At 43.2% G+C, this 7,962-nt stretch overlaps 1 long non-coding RNA gene across 1 annotated transcript; it reads right to left on the bottom strand.

Annotated features, from left to right (window-relative positions):
• Nucleotides 1–4,794: 4,794 nt before the first annotated feature.
• LOC133398178 (uncharacterized) lies at nucleotides 4,795–6,958 on the bottom strand. Its single transcript, XR_009767764.1, has 4 exons — nucleotides 6,873–6,958; nucleotides 6,333–6,422; nucleotides 6,141–6,254; nucleotides 4,795–4,881 (listed from the first exon to the last, which is right to left on the bottom strand). It is a non-coding gene; the product is annotated as an uncharacterized LOC133398178 (long non-coding RNA).
• Between the last annotated feature and the right edge of the window lie 1,004 nt (nucleotides 6,959–7,962).

Genomic DNA, 7,962 nt, shown 5'->3' with positions numbered 1-7,962 from the left:
GCCTATAAATAAAAAAGCTATTAAAAAAGTCTATTGAAAAAGATAAAAAAAGAAGTCTATAAAATAAAAAGTCTATAAAATAAAGTCTATTAAATAAAAATATTAAAAAAGTATTTTAAAAATATATAAAAAAAGTATAAAAAAAAGTCAATAATAAAGTCATTAATAAGGGTCAAAAGAGTTAACAGTTAAACCACAGTTCATATAAGTTAAATGGCATTAAAAGCTAAAAAACTGAACTAATAAACTACAACAACTAAAAAATATATAAAAACAATACTATTGAACCTAATTAATAATCAAGTGTTATAATAAAAACAATGTTATTTCAAATTAGCACATCATTTGGTTGGATATACAGTGATTTTTAGGGACATTGCAAAACATTTGGCTATTATGGGGTTAATTTCTAAATTGAAACACAAAATGTTAGTGTTGTAAAAAGATCTGTATTATCAATACAGATCTAACCTAATAAATAGCATAATTGAAAACAACCGTTATTATTTACATAGCAAAGGCGAATCCACCACAATAAATAAATAATTACTGGATAAAAGAAATATTCACAAATTAAAAACAAAGATGTGGAATGGGCAGTGGACCCAAGTCCACTATGGACGACGACGCCAACAGGCGCGTCACCGGGAACTGGAGGACGGAGAAGGACCGTGCACCCCCCTCCCGATCCTGGAAGGGGGATTACGTCCCTGTGTCCGGGAGAGCTCGGTTCCCCTCTCCTAACCCTACCTATTAATATAGTACATCTAAAATAATAAATTACATAAGACTATACAATTCATTGGGAATTTAAAAAAAAGAATTTAAGACAGTAAACATACGACAGTTCAAACTTTACTCAAAATGGCGACCGCGGTGAAGTCACATTCAAGCGACACTTCCGCCATGAGGACGAAGACAATTATGCATAACGCCGCTAAAACACCACGCCAACACTAGAAAATGCTTCACACCACAAGCCAGCGACGCCGCCGAGTCAATTCATTGGGGCGTCGAGTAAAGCTCAAACTTTGCTCAACAAAACAGCCACGCGCTACAGCGGCGGCGGCGTCATATTCAAGCGACACTCCCGCCACGAGGACGACGGAAATTGGTCATTCCAACACAGCTAAAACACTCAAAGGCTTCACAGCGCCGCAAAGTGTAAAACGCCAAGCCAACGACGCGACCAGGTCAATTATTTATTTGGGCGTCGAGTAAGGATCGAACTTTGCTCAAAATGGCGACCGCGGAGAAGCTGCAGTGACGTCACATTCAAGCGACGCTTCCGCCATGAGGACGAAGACAATTGTGCATAACACCGCTAAAACACCACACTAACACTCAAAAATGCTTCACATCACAAGCCAGCGACGCCACAGAGTCAATTATTCATTTGGGCGTCGAGTAAAGTTCAAACTTTACTCAAAATGGCGACCGCGGAGCAGCAGTGTCGAGGTCATATTCAAGCGACACTCCCGCCATGAGGACGAAGACAATTGTGCATTACAACACCGCTTAAATATTGGAAACTCCTTCGCACCACTCACGCGAAGTTTAAAATGCCAAGCCAGCGACGCCAATTATACATTTGGGCGTCGAATAAAGCTCAAAGTTTACTAAACAATGGCGACCGCGGAGCAGAAACGCTGCCGCAGTGACGTCACATTTAAGCGACAGTCCCGCCACAGGACGACGGCAATTGTGCGTTACAACACCGATAAAAAAAAACTCCAAACGCATTCGCACCGCTCGGGCAATGTGTAAAATGCCAAACCAGTGACGTCAGGAAGCCTATTATGCATTTGGTCGTTAAGTAAAGCTCAAACTTTGCGCCACAAAATGGCGACCCCGCAGATACACTGAGCTGTGTAAGCACCAACTAACGCATCTAAAATCACTCACAAGACACTATCAGATTCCGGGTGGGTGCCCGAGTCAAACATGTAAAAAACGCGCTCAAATAAGTCAAGTTACAGCAAAAACAACATTCATTGCTAGAGAGCGTGAAACAGCACCCTCACCTTGACAGGAACAAAGAGGAAGTCACGCCACTCGCCTCAGGCGTTTAAGCGATCCAAACCGGAAATAGATTTACTGCATTAACCAATCAGCTTAGTTTGCGTACCTTTTGGCGCAATATGCGACCAATCAGATGACCAAGTCCTAATTATGTCCGAGAACTGTACATTTCTCATTTCTCGCTTGATTGAAGTCATTCACGTGATGCCTAAGTCTGCTGTACTCGTACTAGTACTCGGAGGAAAGGTTGTCAATGATGTTTCATTTGCATCACAGTTTTTATTTTTGAAATAACTGAATGGTTCAGGGTCACGACACACAATGGAAGTTTTTCGTTCAAATGTTATATTTTCAAAGACATTTAGAAAACAAATATTCCCCAAAAAGTTTGGATTCTGCAGCTTTTGCCATAAATGTAGTAAAATTTTTACATAGTTGTTTAATTAGTCTGCATTGATTCTCATGAGGCCACAATTTGGGTATAAGTGCATTACTTTTCTATTTAGAAGTGGAGGTATTTTTTACTTTATTTTCACAATGCTCTGCAACAATCACTGCGTTTTCCAATACGGTTTATTCCTTACTGGATGGATTCACAAACAACATACAGAACACACTGAGGCATTTGAAACGCACGCCTGTCATGCAATAGTCCATCTGAAAGCAGAGTTGTGTTGGGAAAAGAGTCAAAGTCAGTTTATGACAGAACACCTTTATAGCTCCTCACTCTAAACATTTAATTAATCAACAATTAAGAGAAATGACAACTTCATATTGTGTCAGCTTTGTTGGTCACAATGTATGTAGGGAGAAGCTGCGGCAAACGTTTTCATACAAACCGAACAAACTGACACGCAGGTATTAATAAAACTTACTTTTAAGTCAGACACGTTGGAAGCAGCAGCAGTCGCACATTTATCACACCATCAAGTCATTTTAATTTCCAAAGCTTATCTTTGTTATATGACGGAACAACTGGCAACACGCACACACTCGTGCAAGCACCCCGCATTGCGGAATCATTGTTAACCCCATTAAATTACATTCAAACAACCATTGATAAAATTAAATATACATGAGCTTTCTTTTTAAAACCAATATACACATTGCAATCACATGTTCAGAACAAGTTGATGATACAATTTCAAAAAGTTACACATTGTAGACAAACATTTTATTTTCATCAATAAGTGATTCATGAGTCTACTTAAGCTTTAGCTTTAAGCTTCAAATGGATAACGGGGTTACCATGGTAACACGTTGGCCCGGCGCATCAGTGGACACAGGAGCAGGAACGCCACAGCCATGGATCACATCGATGGGCGTGCATTTTTACATTACATATTTAATAGTTCATCACAAATAAAAATGCATATTCTTCACCTAATTTGACGTAAACGTGTGTACACGCGCATTTCCCTACATCAAGAAGTCTGTAAAGTGCGAGCCCAGACACAGTAAACTTTAAATGAACGCCACATTGCACACACCGTTGGAGTGTGTCGCTCTACTTGGCACAACACCACAAAAGCCTTGAAGGCAAAAAGGCAGCAGCGCACACTGGATGCAGAAACTGCACCCGACGACAGTGGAGCTTGGCGATGCTCGACCGTGAGCGGAAACGAGCATGTTCCTGCACGCGCTATCATTTAGTATGCCCCTCACAGCAAGCATCAGCTTAGACTAAACATGCTTATGCAAACGACGAATTTGTCCATTTGGCCAACTTGATTTCTTGATGGATCCAATCGTGTTTATGAACGCACGGGGGGATGGACCTGTGGGTGGTGGGGGATTGGACAGCCAACCCACGAGAGCAAGACAATAAGAACAATTGGGAACAACTGGCAAAGCAAACATTCAAATTGATGCATTACATCTAGAGTCAGCTGATCATGAACCACCTCCATGACCTCTTTAGTTGAGGTCACAACAAGCCAAACAAAGTCAAAACCACTTGAGCACCTTGCATGTGCAGATCATTATCAGTATTATTATCAGTAGTATTATTAACAGCAGCGGCACAGTGGACGACTGGTTAGAACGTCAGCCTCACAGTTCTGAGGACCCGGATTCAATCCCCGGCCCTGCCTGTGTGGAGTTTGCATGTTCTCCCCGTGCCTGCGTGGATTTTCTCCGAGCACTCCGGTTTCCTCCCACATCCCCAAAACATGCATACTAGGTTAATTGAAGACTCTAAATTGCCCGTAGGTGTGACTCTGCGTGCGAATGGTTGTTAGTTTGTATGTGCCCTGCGATTGGCTGGCAACCGGTTCAGGGTGTACCCCGCCTCCTGCCCGATGACGGCTGGGATAGGCTCCGGCACGCCCGCGACCCTAGTGAGGAGAAGCGGCTCAGAAAATGGATGGATTATTAACAGCTCGACACACAAATACATTCAATGTTTTTCTTTTCTGTTCAACGTCCAAGATTTCTGCACATCGGCTTCTGGTGTCATTGAAGGTTGCGTGGCGTAGAAACAAGGTGTCCACGAAAAGTCTCATTTCAGTCTGAAGGCGGTTTCCATCGTGTTGTTTCTAAAAGATGGCTGTAGTCCGCTGCATACAAGCAACGTGTAGAGACTGTTTATGACAAAATGACATAATTATAGGCTCTTTCATGAGCACAGCAGGCCAGTGGAGGAGCAATGCGAGTGACACCGCTTCGAAAAAAAAAAGCACAGTAAGGAAACGCAAAACAGCTAATCCTTGCCGCCTACGCCGCAGTCAGGACAGCGGGTGCAGGCAGATAAGAGGACGGCATCTCCTCACTCGCGGCGGTCAAGGTTAGGGGCCGGAAAAGATCGTCGGTTGCCTGGCGATTCTGCTTCAGGAGTCGTACACTTGACATCCCGTGTTCCTAAAGCGGCACGACCGCAAACGATTACAAACTCCAAATACGAGCTCGTACAAAAACCACGCTGTGTCCTATAGGTTGGATATCATTGGCGTTGGGTGGAATACTTGCATGTACAAAACCATCACTTTTCAGGAAAACAAAATAACTACGTTTTTATTAACACTGCATCATCAAAGAGCAAGCAATTTACAACGCTGAGTTATTTGTAAGAATAACAGTCCCACGGGGACTGAACAACAGTATCAATAGGTGAAAAAATATTCAATTGAACAGGTTAAGTCACTGGTGTAGTGGTGCACTCGCCTGACTTTGGTGCGGGCAGCGTAGGTTCAGTTCCCACTAAGTGATGGTGTGAATGTGAGTGCGAATGGTTGTCCCTGTCTATATGTGCCCTGCGACTGACTGGCGACCAGTTCAGGGTGTAGTCCGCCTTTCTCCCAAAGTCAGCTGGGAAAGGCTCCGACGCAGCGCCCCGCGACCTTTACCGGGATAAGCGGTGTTGAAAATGGATGGATGGACGGACTAAATTTGGACATGGAAGATTTTGGCCCGATGCCCGCAATATATACACTATATACACGTGCGCACAAAAATGATTTCCAAAAGTTCTTCTAAAAATGGTACATCTTTAACAACTGGCCACAACTTTAGGACCAATTATCATTTATAAAATACTTTTTGGATTGAAAATGTCAGAGAGGTATTCATTTAAAAAAATAAAAATAAACTCACTACACATGCTACTTTGTGTTGAAAACACTCGGAGCTGGCACGCTGACATCTAATTATGTTAATGTTGCAACATACATCGGCAGTGTGCAAGCACGCATGTTCTCAGGACAAAGGCTATTTCGGTGGGTGAGGCTCTCAAAAAGGATAGGAGAATAAATTGGTGGACAATATGGAAAGGGGGGGAAAGAAATGCTGTGTGAAAGCAGCTTCAAGCAGCTGGCAATGCAGCTGCAAATTATACCTCACCGGGCCGCTAGAGGGAAGAAAAGTAGCCTGCTCAAAACAACAGTCCAAATTCCAATTTGTCTGCAAGATGACTTTGGGTGTGTTTTATCGGCTGTTCCGACCTGAGAGCGAGCGGTTTAACTTTTGCTTGTGGAGCTTTTCCTTCTCCCTCTTCACCTTGACATGATCTTAAGCTTTATGCTGCTTTTACTACTGGGACGTGCCAACCCCTGGATGCACACACAATCACACGTGGCACAACGCACACAAGCACGCACGCCAGGGTGTTTCGCAATCCTTACCTCCTCGGCACAGTGCGTGAGTGGACAGATCCGGTGGATGTCATCCAGTTTGTGGAGCTCAGCACTCAGGCTGTTCAGGGTGAAGCGGAGCCCATCTTCCTCAGGGAACTCGGACTGAGGAGGATGAGAAGAAGGGTGCGCGAGAGATCAGATGGCCAAAAAGTGGCAGCAGCTAGTGGCGAGAGAGGTTACCAGATGTTTTCCATCCAGAAGCATGGTTGTCTCTGCCTGGAGAACTTTGCTGCTGTTGACAATTTCCACGGCTGTGCTGCGACTCCAAAACTGAAAATTAACAACACTTGTTTGAGTGATTTATCCAAAACCTACAAAACATGTATTTTTGGGAATTAAAGTCAAACATTTGGGGTTAGTGCTACATCAAAAGCAGAGTTGTGGCGCACTTTTTTTCTTTTTAAATCCATGACATGTCAGGCCACATGTTCTCTGGACGACAGTAAAGTAGTCCTGTAACATTCGTCGAGCCCTGCGCTCACTTTATCCGCGTACATCAGAATATGGTACAAAAATGGTATGAAATTCACACAACACACTGTAAAAGCGCTGTAAAAGCTGTATCACGGGTACTTCGCATTAATGCACTCTGGGATGGTTCGGGGTTGACACGTAACAGCGTCCCCGCACATCTCACGTTCAAATGTGCATTGAGTGGGTCCAACGGCGGGCCGTCTGTAGTCCCGTCTGGACCCATCTGCCTACACCTGGTGCCCCTACCTCAGGGCTGGACAGCTTGGCCTTGGTCAGCACCGTGGCGCTGGCGTTGACAGCGTGTGCCAGCTCCTGCTCCACCAGCTTGTGGATCTTGGCGGCCTCGCGGATCCTGGGGAGGAGTGAAAATAGGAAGCGACGATATATCAAGTGTTATAATAAAAACAATGATATGTCAAGTTAGGACATCTTTCTGTTGGCTATACATTGATTTATTGGACATGACAAAACTTTTGCCCATTATGGGGTTAATTTCTACATTGAAACACTAAATGTTAGTAGTGTAAAAAGAAAAGTAAATACAATGATGAGCAGAGGTTATATAAGGATGTGCACTCAGTTTAGCTCAATTCAAGTTGGTTCACCGCAGTGCGAACATCGAACATCGCGAACCTGGTGTGCTGTGACTGTCTGCCATTGGACCTGAGGAAGGCTCAAGGAGCAAAAACGTTGCCTAGGCACACAGAATTGGACCGGAAGTCACAGCCTATTTCAGATTTGGCCATTTTTTTAGTTTTTTTGGGTTTAATGAAAAATATGTTTTTTTTTTAATTATATAAAAATACATTATCAATACAGATCTAACCTAATAAATAGCACAATTGAAAACAACCATTATTATTTATATAGCAAAGGCGAATCCATTACAATTAATAAATAAATAAATATTACTGGATAAAATATAAATATACACATAAATTAAAAACAGAAAAATGGGGAATGGACAGTGGACCCAAGTCTACTATGGACGACGACGCCAACAGGCGCGTCACCAGGAACGGGAGGACGGAGGGGAGCGTTGGGGGAAGGACCGTGCACCTCCCTCCCGATCCTGGAAGGGGGATTATATCCCTGTGTGCGGGAGAGGGAGGTCTCGGTTCCCCTCACCGAACCCTTCATTCCCCTCACTTAACCCTTCATTCCCCTACCCTAACCACTAACCCTAATTCACACTAACCCTTATAAAGATAAATAATTGAATAAGAATAAAGAAATTACTTATTAGAAAATCTTATGAACATTACGATAAATTAGGGGACAACAATAAAAACCAAGCATAGGATTCAGATTAAGACATTAAAACAGGAAAGGGAAC

The sequence above is a fragment of the Phycodurus eques genome, unplaced genomic scaffold (genome assembly GCF_024500275.1).
Source record: "Phycodurus eques isolate BA_2022a unplaced genomic scaffold, UOR_Pequ_1.1 contig_25, whole genome shotgun sequence".
In the NCBI taxonomy this organism is placed as follows: domain Eukaryota; kingdom Metazoa; phylum Chordata; class Actinopteri; order Syngnathiformes; family Syngnathidae; genus Phycodurus; species Phycodurus eques.
This window is presented reverse-complemented; position numbering and strand designations above follow the sequence as displayed.